The sequence below is a fragment of the Triticum dicoccoides genome, chromosome 6B, assembly GCF_002162155.2.
Source record: "Triticum dicoccoides isolate Atlit2015 ecotype Zavitan chromosome 6B, WEW_v2.0, whole genome shotgun sequence".
Taxonomy (NCBI): domain Eukaryota; kingdom Viridiplantae; phylum Streptophyta; class Magnoliopsida; order Poales; family Poaceae; genus Triticum; species Triticum dicoccoides.
The window spans coordinates 142,832,715-142,845,168 of NC_041391.1; the positions used below are offsets into that span (position 1 = coordinate 142,832,715).

The 12,454-nt window shown below is 41.2% G+C and overlaps 1 long non-coding RNA gene and 1 pseudogene across 1 annotated transcript; one reads left to right on the top strand and one right to left on the bottom strand.

Moving 5' to 3' along the window:
• Nucleotides 1–6,651: 6,651 nt before the first annotated feature.
• LOC119322031 lies at nucleotides 6,652–7,096 on the top strand (annotated as a pseudogene).
• Nucleotides 7,097–8,491: 1,395 nt separating this feature from the next.
• On the bottom strand, nucleotides 8,492–9,872 carry LOC119322369. Its single transcript, XR_005155569.1, has 3 exons — nucleotides 9,799–9,872; nucleotides 9,000–9,079; nucleotides 8,492–8,654 (listed from the first exon to the last, which is right to left on the bottom strand). It is a non-coding gene; the product is annotated as an uncharacterized LOC119322369 (long non-coding RNA).
• Nucleotides 9,873–12,454: the final 2,582 nt, after the last annotated feature.

A 12,454-nucleotide genomic window follows, 5' to 3' on the forward strand; every position in this document is an offset into this window, starting at 1 on the left:
TACCCGATGATGTTTTTAAGAAGAAGGCCTTCCCTTTATCTTTGAAGGGAGATGCATTTACATGGTACAGGCTATGTGATGATATGAGATCATGGAACTATAAAAGATTGAAATTGGAATTTCATCAAAAGTATTACCCTGTGCATCTTGTTCATCATGATCGCAATTATATATATAATTTTTGGCCTCGCGAAGGAGAAAGCATCGCTCAAGCTTGGGGGAGGCTTAAATCAATGTTATAGTCATGCCCCAATCATGAGCTCCCAAGAGAAGTAATTATGCAAAGTTTTTATGCTTGGCTTTCTGATAACAATCGCACCATGCTCGATACTTCTTGTGCTGGCTCTTTTATGATGAGGACCATTGAATTTAAATGGAATTTATTGGATAGAATTAAACGCAACTCTGAAGATTGGGACCTCGACGAAGGTAAGGAGTTAGGTATGACACCTAAGTTTGATTGTGTTAAATCTTTTATGGATACCGATATTTTCCGTAAGTTTAGCACTAAATATGGACTTGACTCTGAGGTAGTAGCTTCTTTCTGTGAATCTTTTGCTACCTATGTTGATCTCTCCAAGGAGAAGTGGTTTAAATATCATCCTCCCATAGAAGTAAAAGTAGTTGCACCTATTAAAGTTGAAGAAAAGACTGTCACTTATAATGATCCTATTGTTCCCACTTCTTATATTGAAAAACCACCTTTCCCTGTTAGAATGAAGGATCATGCTAAAGCTTCAACTGTTATTCGTAAAAGCAATATTAGAACTTATACACCTCCTGAGCAAGTTAAAGTAGAACCCAGTATTTCTATTGTTAAAGATCTCTTGTCTGATAATATTGATGGGCATGTTATTCAATTCCGTGGTGAAACTGCTGGAATTGCTAAACCTTGTGCTAGAGATAAACATAGACCTGTGGTAGGCGTGCCTGTTATTTCTGTTAAAATAGGAGATCATTGTTCTCATGGCCTATGTGATATGGGTGCTAGTGCTAGTGTTATACCTATTACCTTGTATGAAGAAATTGTGCATGATATTGCACCTGCTGAGTTAGAAGATATTGATGTTACAATTAAACTTGCCAATAGAGATACTATATCTACAATGGGAATTGTTAGAGATGTTGAAGTCTTGTGTGGAAAAACCAAATATCCCGCTGATTTTCTTGTTCTTGGTTCTCCACAAGATAGCTTTTGCCCCATAATATTTGGTAGACCCTTCTTGAATACTGTTAATGCTAAGATAGACTGCGAAAAGAATGTTGTTACTATTGGCTTGGATGATATGGTTCATGAGTTTAATTTCTCTAAATTTAGTAAACAACATCGTGAGGAAGAATTGCCTAGTAAAGATGAAATTATTGGTCTTGCTTCTATTGTCGTACCTCCTAGTGATCCTTTAGAACACTATTTGCTAGACCATGAAAATGATATGTTCATGAATGAAAGAAGGGAAATAGATGAAGTATTCTTTAAACAGGAACCTATTCTGCAACACAATTTGCCTGTTGAAATCCTAGGGGATCCTCCTCCACCCAAGGGTGATCCCATGTTTGAACTTAAACCGTTGTCTGATAATCTTAAATATGCTTATCTTGATGAAAAGAAAATATATCTTGTCATTATTAGTGCTAACCTTTCAGAGCATGAAGAAGAAAGATTATTGAAACCTCTGAAGAAGCACCGTGACGCTATTGGATATACTCTTGATGACCTTAAGGGCATCAGTCCCACTCTATGTCAACATAAAATAAATTTGGAAGCAGATGCCAAACCAGTTCGTGATCCTCAACGACATTTGAATCCTAAAATGAAAGAAGTGGTAAGAAAAGAAATACTCAAGCTTCTAGAGGTAGGTATAATTTATCCCGTTGCTGATAGTCAGTGGGTAAGTCATGTCCATTGTGTCCCTAAGAAGGGAGGTATTACTGTTGTCCCTAATGATAAAGATGAATTGATTCCGCAAAGAATTATCACAGGTTATAGGATGGTAATTGATTTCCGCAAATTAAATAAGGCTACTAAGAAAGATCATTACGCCTTACCTTTTATTGATCAAATGCTAGAAATATTATGCAAACATACACATTATTGCTTTCTAGATGGTTATTCTGGTTTCTCTCAAATACCTGTGTCGGCTAGGGATCAATCAAAGACTACTTTTACATGCCCTTTTGGTACTTTTGCTTATAGACGTATGCCTTTCGGTTTATGTAATGCACCTGCTACCTTTCAAAGATGCATGATGGCTATATTCTCTGATTTTTGTGAAAAAAATTGTGAGGTTTTCATGGACGATTTTTTCGTCTATGGTTCCTCTTTTGATGATTGCTTGAGCAATCTTGATCGAGTTTTGCAGAGATGTGAAGAAACTAATCTTGTCTTGAATTGGGAAAAGTGCCACTTTATGGTTAATGAAGGTATTGTCTTGGGGCACAAAGTTTCCGAAAGAGGTATTGAAGTTGATAAAGCCAAGGTTGATGCTACTGAAAAGATGTCATGTCCCAAGGACATCAAAGGTATAAGAAGTTTCCTTGGTCACGCCGGATTTTATAGGAGGTTCATTAAGGACTTCTCAAAAATTTCTCGTCCTCTGACTAATTTACTACAAAAAGATGTACCATTTGTCTTTGATGATGATTGTGTAGAAGCATTTGAAATACTTAAGATAGCATTAGTCTCTGCACCTGTTGTTCAGCCACCTGATTGGTATTTACCATTTGAAATTATGTGTGATGCTAGTGGTTACGCTGTAGGTGCTGTTCTAGGGCAAAGAGTTGATAAGAAATTAAATGTTATCCATTATGCTAGTAAGACTCTAGACAATGCTCAGAGAAAATGAACTTTTAGCGGTTGTATTTGCTTGTGATAAATTTAGACCCTATATTGTTGATTTCTAAAGTAACTATTCACACTGATCATGCTGCTATTAAATATCTTATGGAAAAGAAAGATGTAAAACCTAGACTTATTAGATGGGTTCTCTTGCTGCAAGAATTTGATTTGCATATTGTTGATAGAAAAGGAGCTGAGAACCCCGTTGCAGATAACTTATCTAGGTTAGAGAATGTTCTTGATGACCCACTACCTATTGATGATAGCTTTCCTGATGAACAACTAAATGTCATAAGCACTTCTCGTAGCACCCCATGGTATGCTGATTATGCTAATTATATTGTTGCTAAATTTATACCACCTAGCTTCACATACCAACAAAAGAAAAAGTTTTTCTATGATTTGTGACATTACTTTTGGGATGACCCACATCTTTATAAAGGAGTAGATGGTGATATTAGACGTTGTGTACCTGAGCATGAACAGGAACAGATCCTACGCAAGTGTCACTCCGAAGCTTATGGAGGACACCACGCTGGAGATAGAACTGCACATAAGGTATTGTAATCCGGTTTTTATTGGCCCACTCTCTTCAAGGATACCCGTAAGTTTGTTTTGTCTTGCGATGAATGTCAAAGAATTGGTAATATTAGTAGACGTCAAGAAATGCCTATGAGTTATTCACTTGTTATTGAACCATTTGATGTTTGGGGTTTTGATTATATGGGACCTTTTCCTGCCTCTAATGGATATACACATATTTTAGTTGCTGTTGATTACATTACTAAGTGGGTAGAAGCTATTCCAACTAGTAGTGCTGATCATAACACCTCTATTAAAATGCTTAAAGAAGTTATTTTTCGAGGTTTGGAGTCCCTAGATATTTAATGACTGATGGTGGTTCACACTTATTCACGGTGCTTTCAGAAAAATGCTTGCTAAATATGACGCTAATCATAGAATTGCATCTCCATATCACCTGCAGTCCAGTGGTCAAGTAGAATTGAGCAATAGAGAGCTCAAATTAATTTTGCAAAAGACTATTAATAGGTCTAGAAAGAATTGGTCCAAGAAACTGGATGACGCATTATGGGCCTATAGAACTGCATATAAGAATCCTATGGGTATGTCTCCGTATAAAATGGTTTATGGAAAAGCATGTCACTTACCTCTCGAACTAGAGCATAAGGAATATTGGGCTATTAAAGAGTTCAACTATGACTTCAAACTTGCCGATGAGAAGAGGTTATTTGATATTAGCTCACTTGATGAATGGAGAACCCAAGCTTATCAAAATGCCAAGTTGTTTAAAGAAAAAGTTAAAAGATGGCATGACAAAAGGATACAAAAGCGCGAGTTCAATGTAGGTGATTATGTATTTCTATACAACTCTTGTTTAAGATTTTTTGCAGGAAAACTTCTCTCTAAATGGGAAGGTCCCTACGTTATCGAGGAGGTCTATCGTTCCGGTGCCATAAAAATCAACAACTTTGAAGGCACAAATCCGAAGGTGGTAAACGGTCAAAGGATCAAACACTATATCTCAGGTAATCCTATAAATGTTGAAACCAATATTGTTGAAACCGTAACCCCGGAGGAATACATAAGGGACACCTTCCAGACCGTTCCAGACTCCGAAAAGGAATAGGTATGTGGTACGGTAAGTAAACCGACTCCAAAACAATTTTTAAGGCAATATTTCTCTGTTTTGGAATATTAAGAAAAATAGAAAAATAAGTGGCAGTCCGGGAAGGACACGAGGGCTCCACGAGGGTGGTGGGTGCGCCCTACCCCCCTGGGCACGCCCCCCTACCTTGTGAGCACCTCGTGTGCCCTCCGAACTCTGTTTTCTTGCACGATACGTATCTTGGTCGGTAAAAATTCATTATATATTCTCCCAGAGGTTTTGACTCTCGTATCACGCAAATATCCTCTGTTTTTGTTTCGAGCTATTTCTGTTGCAGATTTAGAGCACCATGACTTCTCCCTCCTCCAACAACAAAGACAAGGATGCTTGGCTATTGAAGATAGAGTTGAAAAGAGAGGAACCAGAAGAGATCAAGAAGGCCATTGAGGCTCAAGCTCCGGTGGTGAAAGAAGAAGACACTCATCAACCTTTACCTAACCTTTTCACTCCAACAGAGATTGAAGCTTTCAAGATGATTGAGTTAGCCCGCATACAGAACAAGTATCTCACAGAGGAGAATATTTGTTGAAGGATCATATTAGTGGGCTCAAGGGCATTATCCGCAAGTTGGAGGAGCTTTTACGCTCGATGTGCGATTATCCACCGTCATCATCACCACCTACATCACCAAAGAAGGAGACATAATCACATGGGTATGGGCACTCCCCTTGGCAACTGCCAAGCTTGGGGGAGGTGCCCTGGTATCGTATCACCATCACAACTCCTATCTTTACCGTTTTTCTTAGTTCGATCCTTTTAGTAGTATCTCGATTTAGTAGAATAAAGTCATGGCATGATCTAGTTTTGAGTTTTTCTTTATGATCCTTCTTTGTAATCGAGTCTGTGAGCTATATAATAAAGATTAGTGTTGAGTCAAGGGCTTGATTATTTGCCATGATCTTGGGTAAATGAATAGAAGAAAAAGAATAAAGAGAATCAAAGAATTCATATTGATCTTATTGAAAGTAATGAATTCACATAGAAAGAGTATGATGATTAAAGGTTGTTGGGAGTTGGCAAATATAGCTTTGGTCATCGTTGCAATTACTAGGAAGTAATAAGGAAAGAGAGGTTTCACATACAGATATATTATCATTGACATCTTTTATGATTGGGAGCACTCATTAAAATATGACATGCTAAAGAGTTGAGGTTGGACAAGGAAGACAACGTAATGAGTTATGTTTTCTTACATCTGAGATAAAGTATGTTGTCATGGATCCTCTAACGTGTTGAGCTTGCCTTTCCCCCTCATGCTAGCCAAATTCTCAGCACCAAGTAGAAATACTACTTGTGCTTCCAAATACCCTTAAACCAGTTTTGCCATGAGAGTCCACCATATCTACCTTTGGATTGAGTAAGATCCTTCAAGTAAGTTGTCATCAGTGCAAGCAATAAAAATTGCTCTCTAAATATGCATGACTTATTAGTGCAGAGAAAATAAGCTTTGTATGAACTTGTTGTGGAAGTAATAAAAGCGACGGACTGCATAATAAAGGTCCACATACAAGGGGCAATATAAAGTGACGTTCTTTTGCATTAAGATTTTGTGCATCAACCCTAAACGCGCATGACAACCTCTGCTTCCCTCTGCGAAGGGCCTATCTTTTATTATTATCCTTTACCTTATGCAAGAGTCACGGTGATCTTCACCTTTCCTTTTTTCATTTTATCCTTTGGCAAGCTCAGCATGTTGGAAGAACATGATATATATATATATATATATATATATATATATAAATATATATATATATATACACACATCTGGGCTATTCTGTTACGCGTGACAGAATATTATTCTGTTACCCTACTTGGACTAACGATTTTAGGCGGTTGTACTGATGATTTTCATCTCATTGAACTCTGAGCTATTTTCTCTACAGGAGCGCGCACGCCATGGCGTGGGCGAGAAGCGGAAGGAGTTGGGCGCCTCTTGCCTTGCGGCCCTTGCGCACACGCGGTAGAGTGGCGGTACAAGTCCACACGCAGGCGGCGACCAGAGCATGAGCGAACGCGGGGGAAGCAGAGAAGCATGCGTCCATGGCAGCAGGGGACTTGGCGCAACAACGGCGAACCGAGCGGAAAAGAGAAGAGCTCGGTCACATCGTACATCGCTCGGCCGATTGAGATGTACCAGGCGATCCCCTACAGCGTCGGCCGGCTGCCGGCGTGCCCGCGGCGGTCCGAGCAGGCCGAGGCCGAGGGCGCGGTCGGCCAGGAGGGCGGGCTCGCGGCTCGCCGACGCGGCGGTGAGGGGCGACGGCGGGGAGGCGGTGAGGAGGGCGGTGGCAGAGAGCCTGGTGCTAGTGGTGGGGAGGCGCGGGTGCTGCCTCAGCCACGTGGTGAAGCGGCTGCTGTAGGGGCTCGGGGTGAACCCCGCCGTGCACGAGGTCGCCGACGACGACGAGCTCACCACGGCGGTGGCCGGGAACGCTGGAGGCGAGGCTGTCGTCGCGCTGCCGGCGGTGTTCGTCGGTGGGAGGCTCCTCGGTGGGCTCGATCGGCTCATGGCCGTGCACATCTTCGGCGAGCTCGTGCCCATACTCAAGGACGCGGGCGCGCTCTGGCTCTGAGTCTCTGACTCTGAGCAAAACCAAAGATGCATATGGGACGGGGTACTACGGACGTACGAACAACCGTTTGTTCATGAGTTAATCTTCTTTTCATTTCTCCTGTTGATTCTTGATGAGATCATGTGAGTTACTGCTGCTCGATCTTCAGTCTCTCTTGATTGGGATCAATAATGGAGTACCAGCTTAGCTATAGTTAGGCTTAAATTCTTTTGCTTAGGGTAGGAAAAATTAGGAACTATTGTGCCATCTCGTGCTTATTTTCGACCAAACGCTTTGTAAATACATGTATGAGTGAAGAGGGGTGTACTATTTAGCACTGTATAAATCATGTTCCTTCCATCTTGCTCATCGGTTTTCTAGATGCCAATTCATTTTGTCTTTGAAGGTTTCTTCTAGCAGGCTTATGATGTTATCACGAAATGGCACCGTGTTGGATATTTGTAATCCATGACGGGGTGCTTGTTTGTTGTAGCTGATTTTCCCTCTCTCTTCTTCTATGGTACTCCTATTTTCCATAGATTAATTTTGAATCTTCTGAAAAGAGAGGACTCGAACTGATCTCCAATTTTTTGGGTTTGTACTGAGCGGTTTTCATAGACTGGACTTTACTCTGGTTTTTCGTAAGATTTTCCTCGTAACTTTCCAACGATCTATGGTATCATCGCCCCCGAACTTGCATGATTTATATAGTTGAACTAAATGACATGTTTTTCAGAAATAAAATATTTGTTTGCAACGATGTTTTGGACTTCTCTCGTTTTAGGATATGAACATTTACCATTTGAATTTTCATATGGGGTTTTCTTTTTGTTTGAGCTTTTTTCGCGTCCCGAGCATGGGGCCGGGGCACGACGCGTGTTATAGGGTTTTCTTTTGAACTCCCATTGTAGTAATACATGGACCTATGTGACGATAGGAATTCTTGTACTAGCATACGACGGTAGAGCACACACGATAAACATTCTGAAGTCGTCTAAGCTACAACATTTGGGGCGCGGGCAACAACGGCGGCGCTCGCGGCGGCACTCGTACTGATCTCTGTGTGTGTTTGTACAGATGAGGTATGTTTTCATAGAGTAATTTCGAATGGTTCCGAAAAAGTACTTGAACTGATGCCCGTATGGGTTTGTACTGAGGGTGTTTTCGCATACTATGCTTTTGAACTGATGTAACAAGATGACTAGAAGTTCGATACAAGACCAAAGGACGACCAAATGGTACAATCTCAAAAGACATAATTATTGGAGTCAAGCAACTAGGGAAAGATCCAAAGCCTCCACAACATCGACACCTGATTTGGGTACTCCTACGCCCGTTAAGCTAGGCCTTTCTTCTTCAGCAAAAGCCACATAAGCACTTGCCTTTCTCAGAGTCACCAGGACAGAGCATCTCAGACGCCTCTACTCCTGTTGCTTTTCCTTGTGCAAGAGGCTGTTGACGGATCACGCAGTGATGCAGGTGGCCATGGTAGTGACACGAGCAGTGACGCAGGTCTCCGAACTGATGGTCGTGACAAACTCGGCCACCCTGAAGCCACGGGGTTGGACTGAGCATGGCGCTGAAGTTGAGTAGAACATTTAGGAATTAGGATAAATAGGAAACAACAAACAGGTGGAAGAAACCGTGAAGTGAAATGAGTTATAGAAGATAGTATGCATTATTCTCACTAAAAAAACTTCTGTTTGTGTGCAACTTCTCTACTTGCATACGTTTGGATGGAGAAACACAGAAAATACAACCACATGGATCAACACATTTGAAGGGAGAAACTATAGACGTACATCACGGGGTAGCAAATAATATGAACTCCAGGCAAAACATTTTTTTAACTTTTTTTGTATCTCGCAAACTGAAAATAATAAGAAAGCAAATTAGAACACAAAGTAAGAAGAAAGTAGAGCACCAGTGCTTGTGCGGCATGGATCCGTCAACCCTTTTGCATCCTAGTTCCAGCCAGCATGAGCTAGCACCTCCTGGATCGAGCTGCATTAGTGCAACACAATGCATCAGAGAGATAAAAAGGTGAGTGGCAGCATGTACAGGAAGGGGAGAAAGCAACTATAGCACACGAGCATCCACGGGCATACAGAGATGCAGGAACTTCTCTCCACTTGAGACTAAACTTATATAATTTTTATTGTTGAACTTTCAGATATCTTACAAGAATTGCATGGTTTTAGTGTTTTGCTTTTACCTCGTTGCTTCTCTGAACTTGCAAAATAAACTTTGTTACATGTGCTCATTAACATAACCACACACACCTGTTGTGCTATAGAAATAGCATGGAAACACCAAGGAAACTGGACTTACGATTGGTAAGTAGATGTACTGAAAAGAATTCAAAAGATGAACTAAAAACAATTGAAACTCTTCAAAAGCATCCAGGAGAGATAACAAAAAACTAAAACGCATGGGCGACACAGTTACTAGAACCGGGCCATAAGGACTAGAACCAAAACTATCAATATAAGTTGATGTTTTTTTGTAGGTTTTTGGGAATGAGAATACCTGTATTTTTTGCAATTATATAAAAGTTTTAAAATGTGTACTACTCCATAACAAATGTTTATACTGCACATGTCCGTAAATATTAGCTTTTTATTTGGCAACAAAGAAAGATCAAAAAGGATATTTAATTTCTTGTAAGCATAACAACAAACAGCTTGATAGCAGCAGGAATAGAACAAGTTCTTAGTTATTACCATTGGGGACCTACCCACTTGCGCGATCTGACGTCCACTCGTGCGAGTAGACCTGACGCACACACCATCAGGGACCTGCCCACTATGCGAGATCGAACTGAACCCGCTTGTCATGCCAAGGCCGACTGAACTTATGATCTTTCCAGATCTCAACTGATTGTGTTACAAATATACACACAAATCCAAACGAGCTCATGTGAGTGCATATTAAAAAGATAATTGAGCTCATCTATATTAATCGGAGAAGTTCAAACAGAAACTTTTCTTGAAAAAATGTACTATTTTTGCTATAACAACTATAGTCATCTTGCCAACCATGTATATTTAACTGGTTAAAAAGATAATCAAGTTCATGTATATTAACCCGAGAAGTTCAAAAAGAAACTTTTAATAATAATTATATTCATCTTGCCACCCATTCAGTTTTTGCTGTAACAAAATTCAAACATTTAAAAAGTTTGTACTGTCGTGGGGAAGCCTCAGTTCTTTGACAAACACTCTCATGTTCTTTGACAGTTTTAATTTTGTCTGCACTTACCAGTTTCCCGATTTCGAACTTACAGAATTTTATACCCCAAACTTCTACAGGTTTTTTAAATTTCTTAGGAACAAAAAATGAAGGAGTCTGGACTCAAGAATTATAGAAAGAACAAAACCATATGTGTGAACTTATCTAGAGGCTTTTGCTGAATGGAGGAGACGAGATGACGCAGGAGCAAAACCCGACTCCTTGAATATACAGTAGCTATGCTGTCAATACTTCTTTGAGTTCTTATTTCTGAACCTTCATAGTAGTAATACATGTACTGTGCGATACACAATTCTGTCGTTGAGCGACTGATCTAGGAACAAAAACACTCCTGCAGTGCACACACCAAATCATGATAAAAATAGAGGCAGCAAGAAGCAATCACCAGTATATTGAGATGTCCAACTACATGTACCATCTCATTATAGTATAAAAATTAATTAATAGTAAGAAACAAGGTAGTGACAATCCTAACTCTGCATAGTTTCGGGATTTGTAGAAGTCTAAACATGGTATCATAGTTAATTAGTTACTGCGTAAGGAGGATGTGTTTACACACACCTATAATTCAGAATTGAACTGAACCACCCACTTTTCTTGTACTAAAGCTTGTTTTTAGAATTCGTATGAGTGGGTTATTAAACACATGCATCAACATTGAGGAACACTAGAAAAAAGGACACCGCTATACAAGAACTACAGTGGACAGATCCAGAGGAGAAATCCTCAAGCAAAAATCAAGAGAGGTCGCAATCTCCATGGAAGATGCCAACGAATTTGCCATGGAAGGGCCTCCCACTCCCCTGCTCTATCTCCTCCCACTCCCTGCACACAGAAACACAGACCAGAGAGAGAGAGGATGACAGGGAGATGACTGAGACGGATCGAGGGCGGACACGGGGTGGACTGCACGCAGCTCTTCTCGCGACCGACAGCAGAGTGTGATGTTGTACTGTCGAGGCAAAGTTCCTCGACACAGGGTGGCTGAATTTTTCTGACATACTGGACCACAACTTGAGCTTCGTGTTCCGGCCACGAGCCCAAAAAAGATGACCCTTAGTTTATCTAGTAACTCATCATTAGTCTGCAAGAAGCTCACAAATTGTACTGTTTTTATATACGACCTTTCTTTGAATTCCCATGGTAGTAATCCATGTTGCCTGTCTTTTTAACCAGAAAATTAAGCAAGATTGCTTGCTGAAGGCAACATTTTTTTCATATAGTGTACATAGACTTTGCTATACCTAAACTTCCATTTATTGATATACTTGAACTTATTTGCTGTTAATGTACATAGACTTTGTAATTAAACATCAAAACTAAGAGAGATAGTAGCCATTGAACTGAAATAAAATTAGGAATTGAATTGGACTAAATCAAGAAACTGAACCGAGTGTGTCACGAGTTAGTCAATGTGGAAGATCATTCCATTTTTCTATCTCTCTCTCTCACTCACTCACATCACCCTGCTGCAGCAACAAACAGCAGGAGTGCACCAGCACAAGCAGAATGGGCATTATGCAACTTTTGACTTAATTTTTTTTGACTAAACTGAGCTTGAAGTTTTCACTGAACTCAACTTAAACATTGCCAGAAATTAGTTGAACTTTTTGTACTGAACTTAGCTGGACTTTGTACAGGGATCCACACTTTACCTGAACTTTTTTACATGGATTTGCATGGCTGGCCGATGGTGAAAGCGAGGCGAGCAGAGGCAGAGGAGGACCTACTGGATGTTTGTCACCATTTCCAACGTACTCTGGGAGGAGGAGGATGATGGGAGCAAACCTCTATGTGCGCAATCGCTCGGGACACGTCAGGAGTGCGGCCGCCGGTGGCAAGGACCGGCCGTCCCTCGGTGATCGACCACCGTGGCTAGCCTCAGTACAGAGTTGGCTCGTCAGGCAGCAGTGGGATAGTTGTGCGCGAAGACCGGCGACGCTCGAAGGCAGGGGCTAGGCGGCGCCGCACTGGGAGAGGAAGGTCGTGGCGGTGGCCGCTGGGGCAGGGGGCCTGCAGCGACGCACTGGGAATGGGAGGTTGTTGTGGTGGCGTGCTGGGGCAGGGGGGCAGCAGCGCGCCCGGCAGGGTTCCGACAGCGGCTTGTTCGAGTAGGGGGCCGACGGC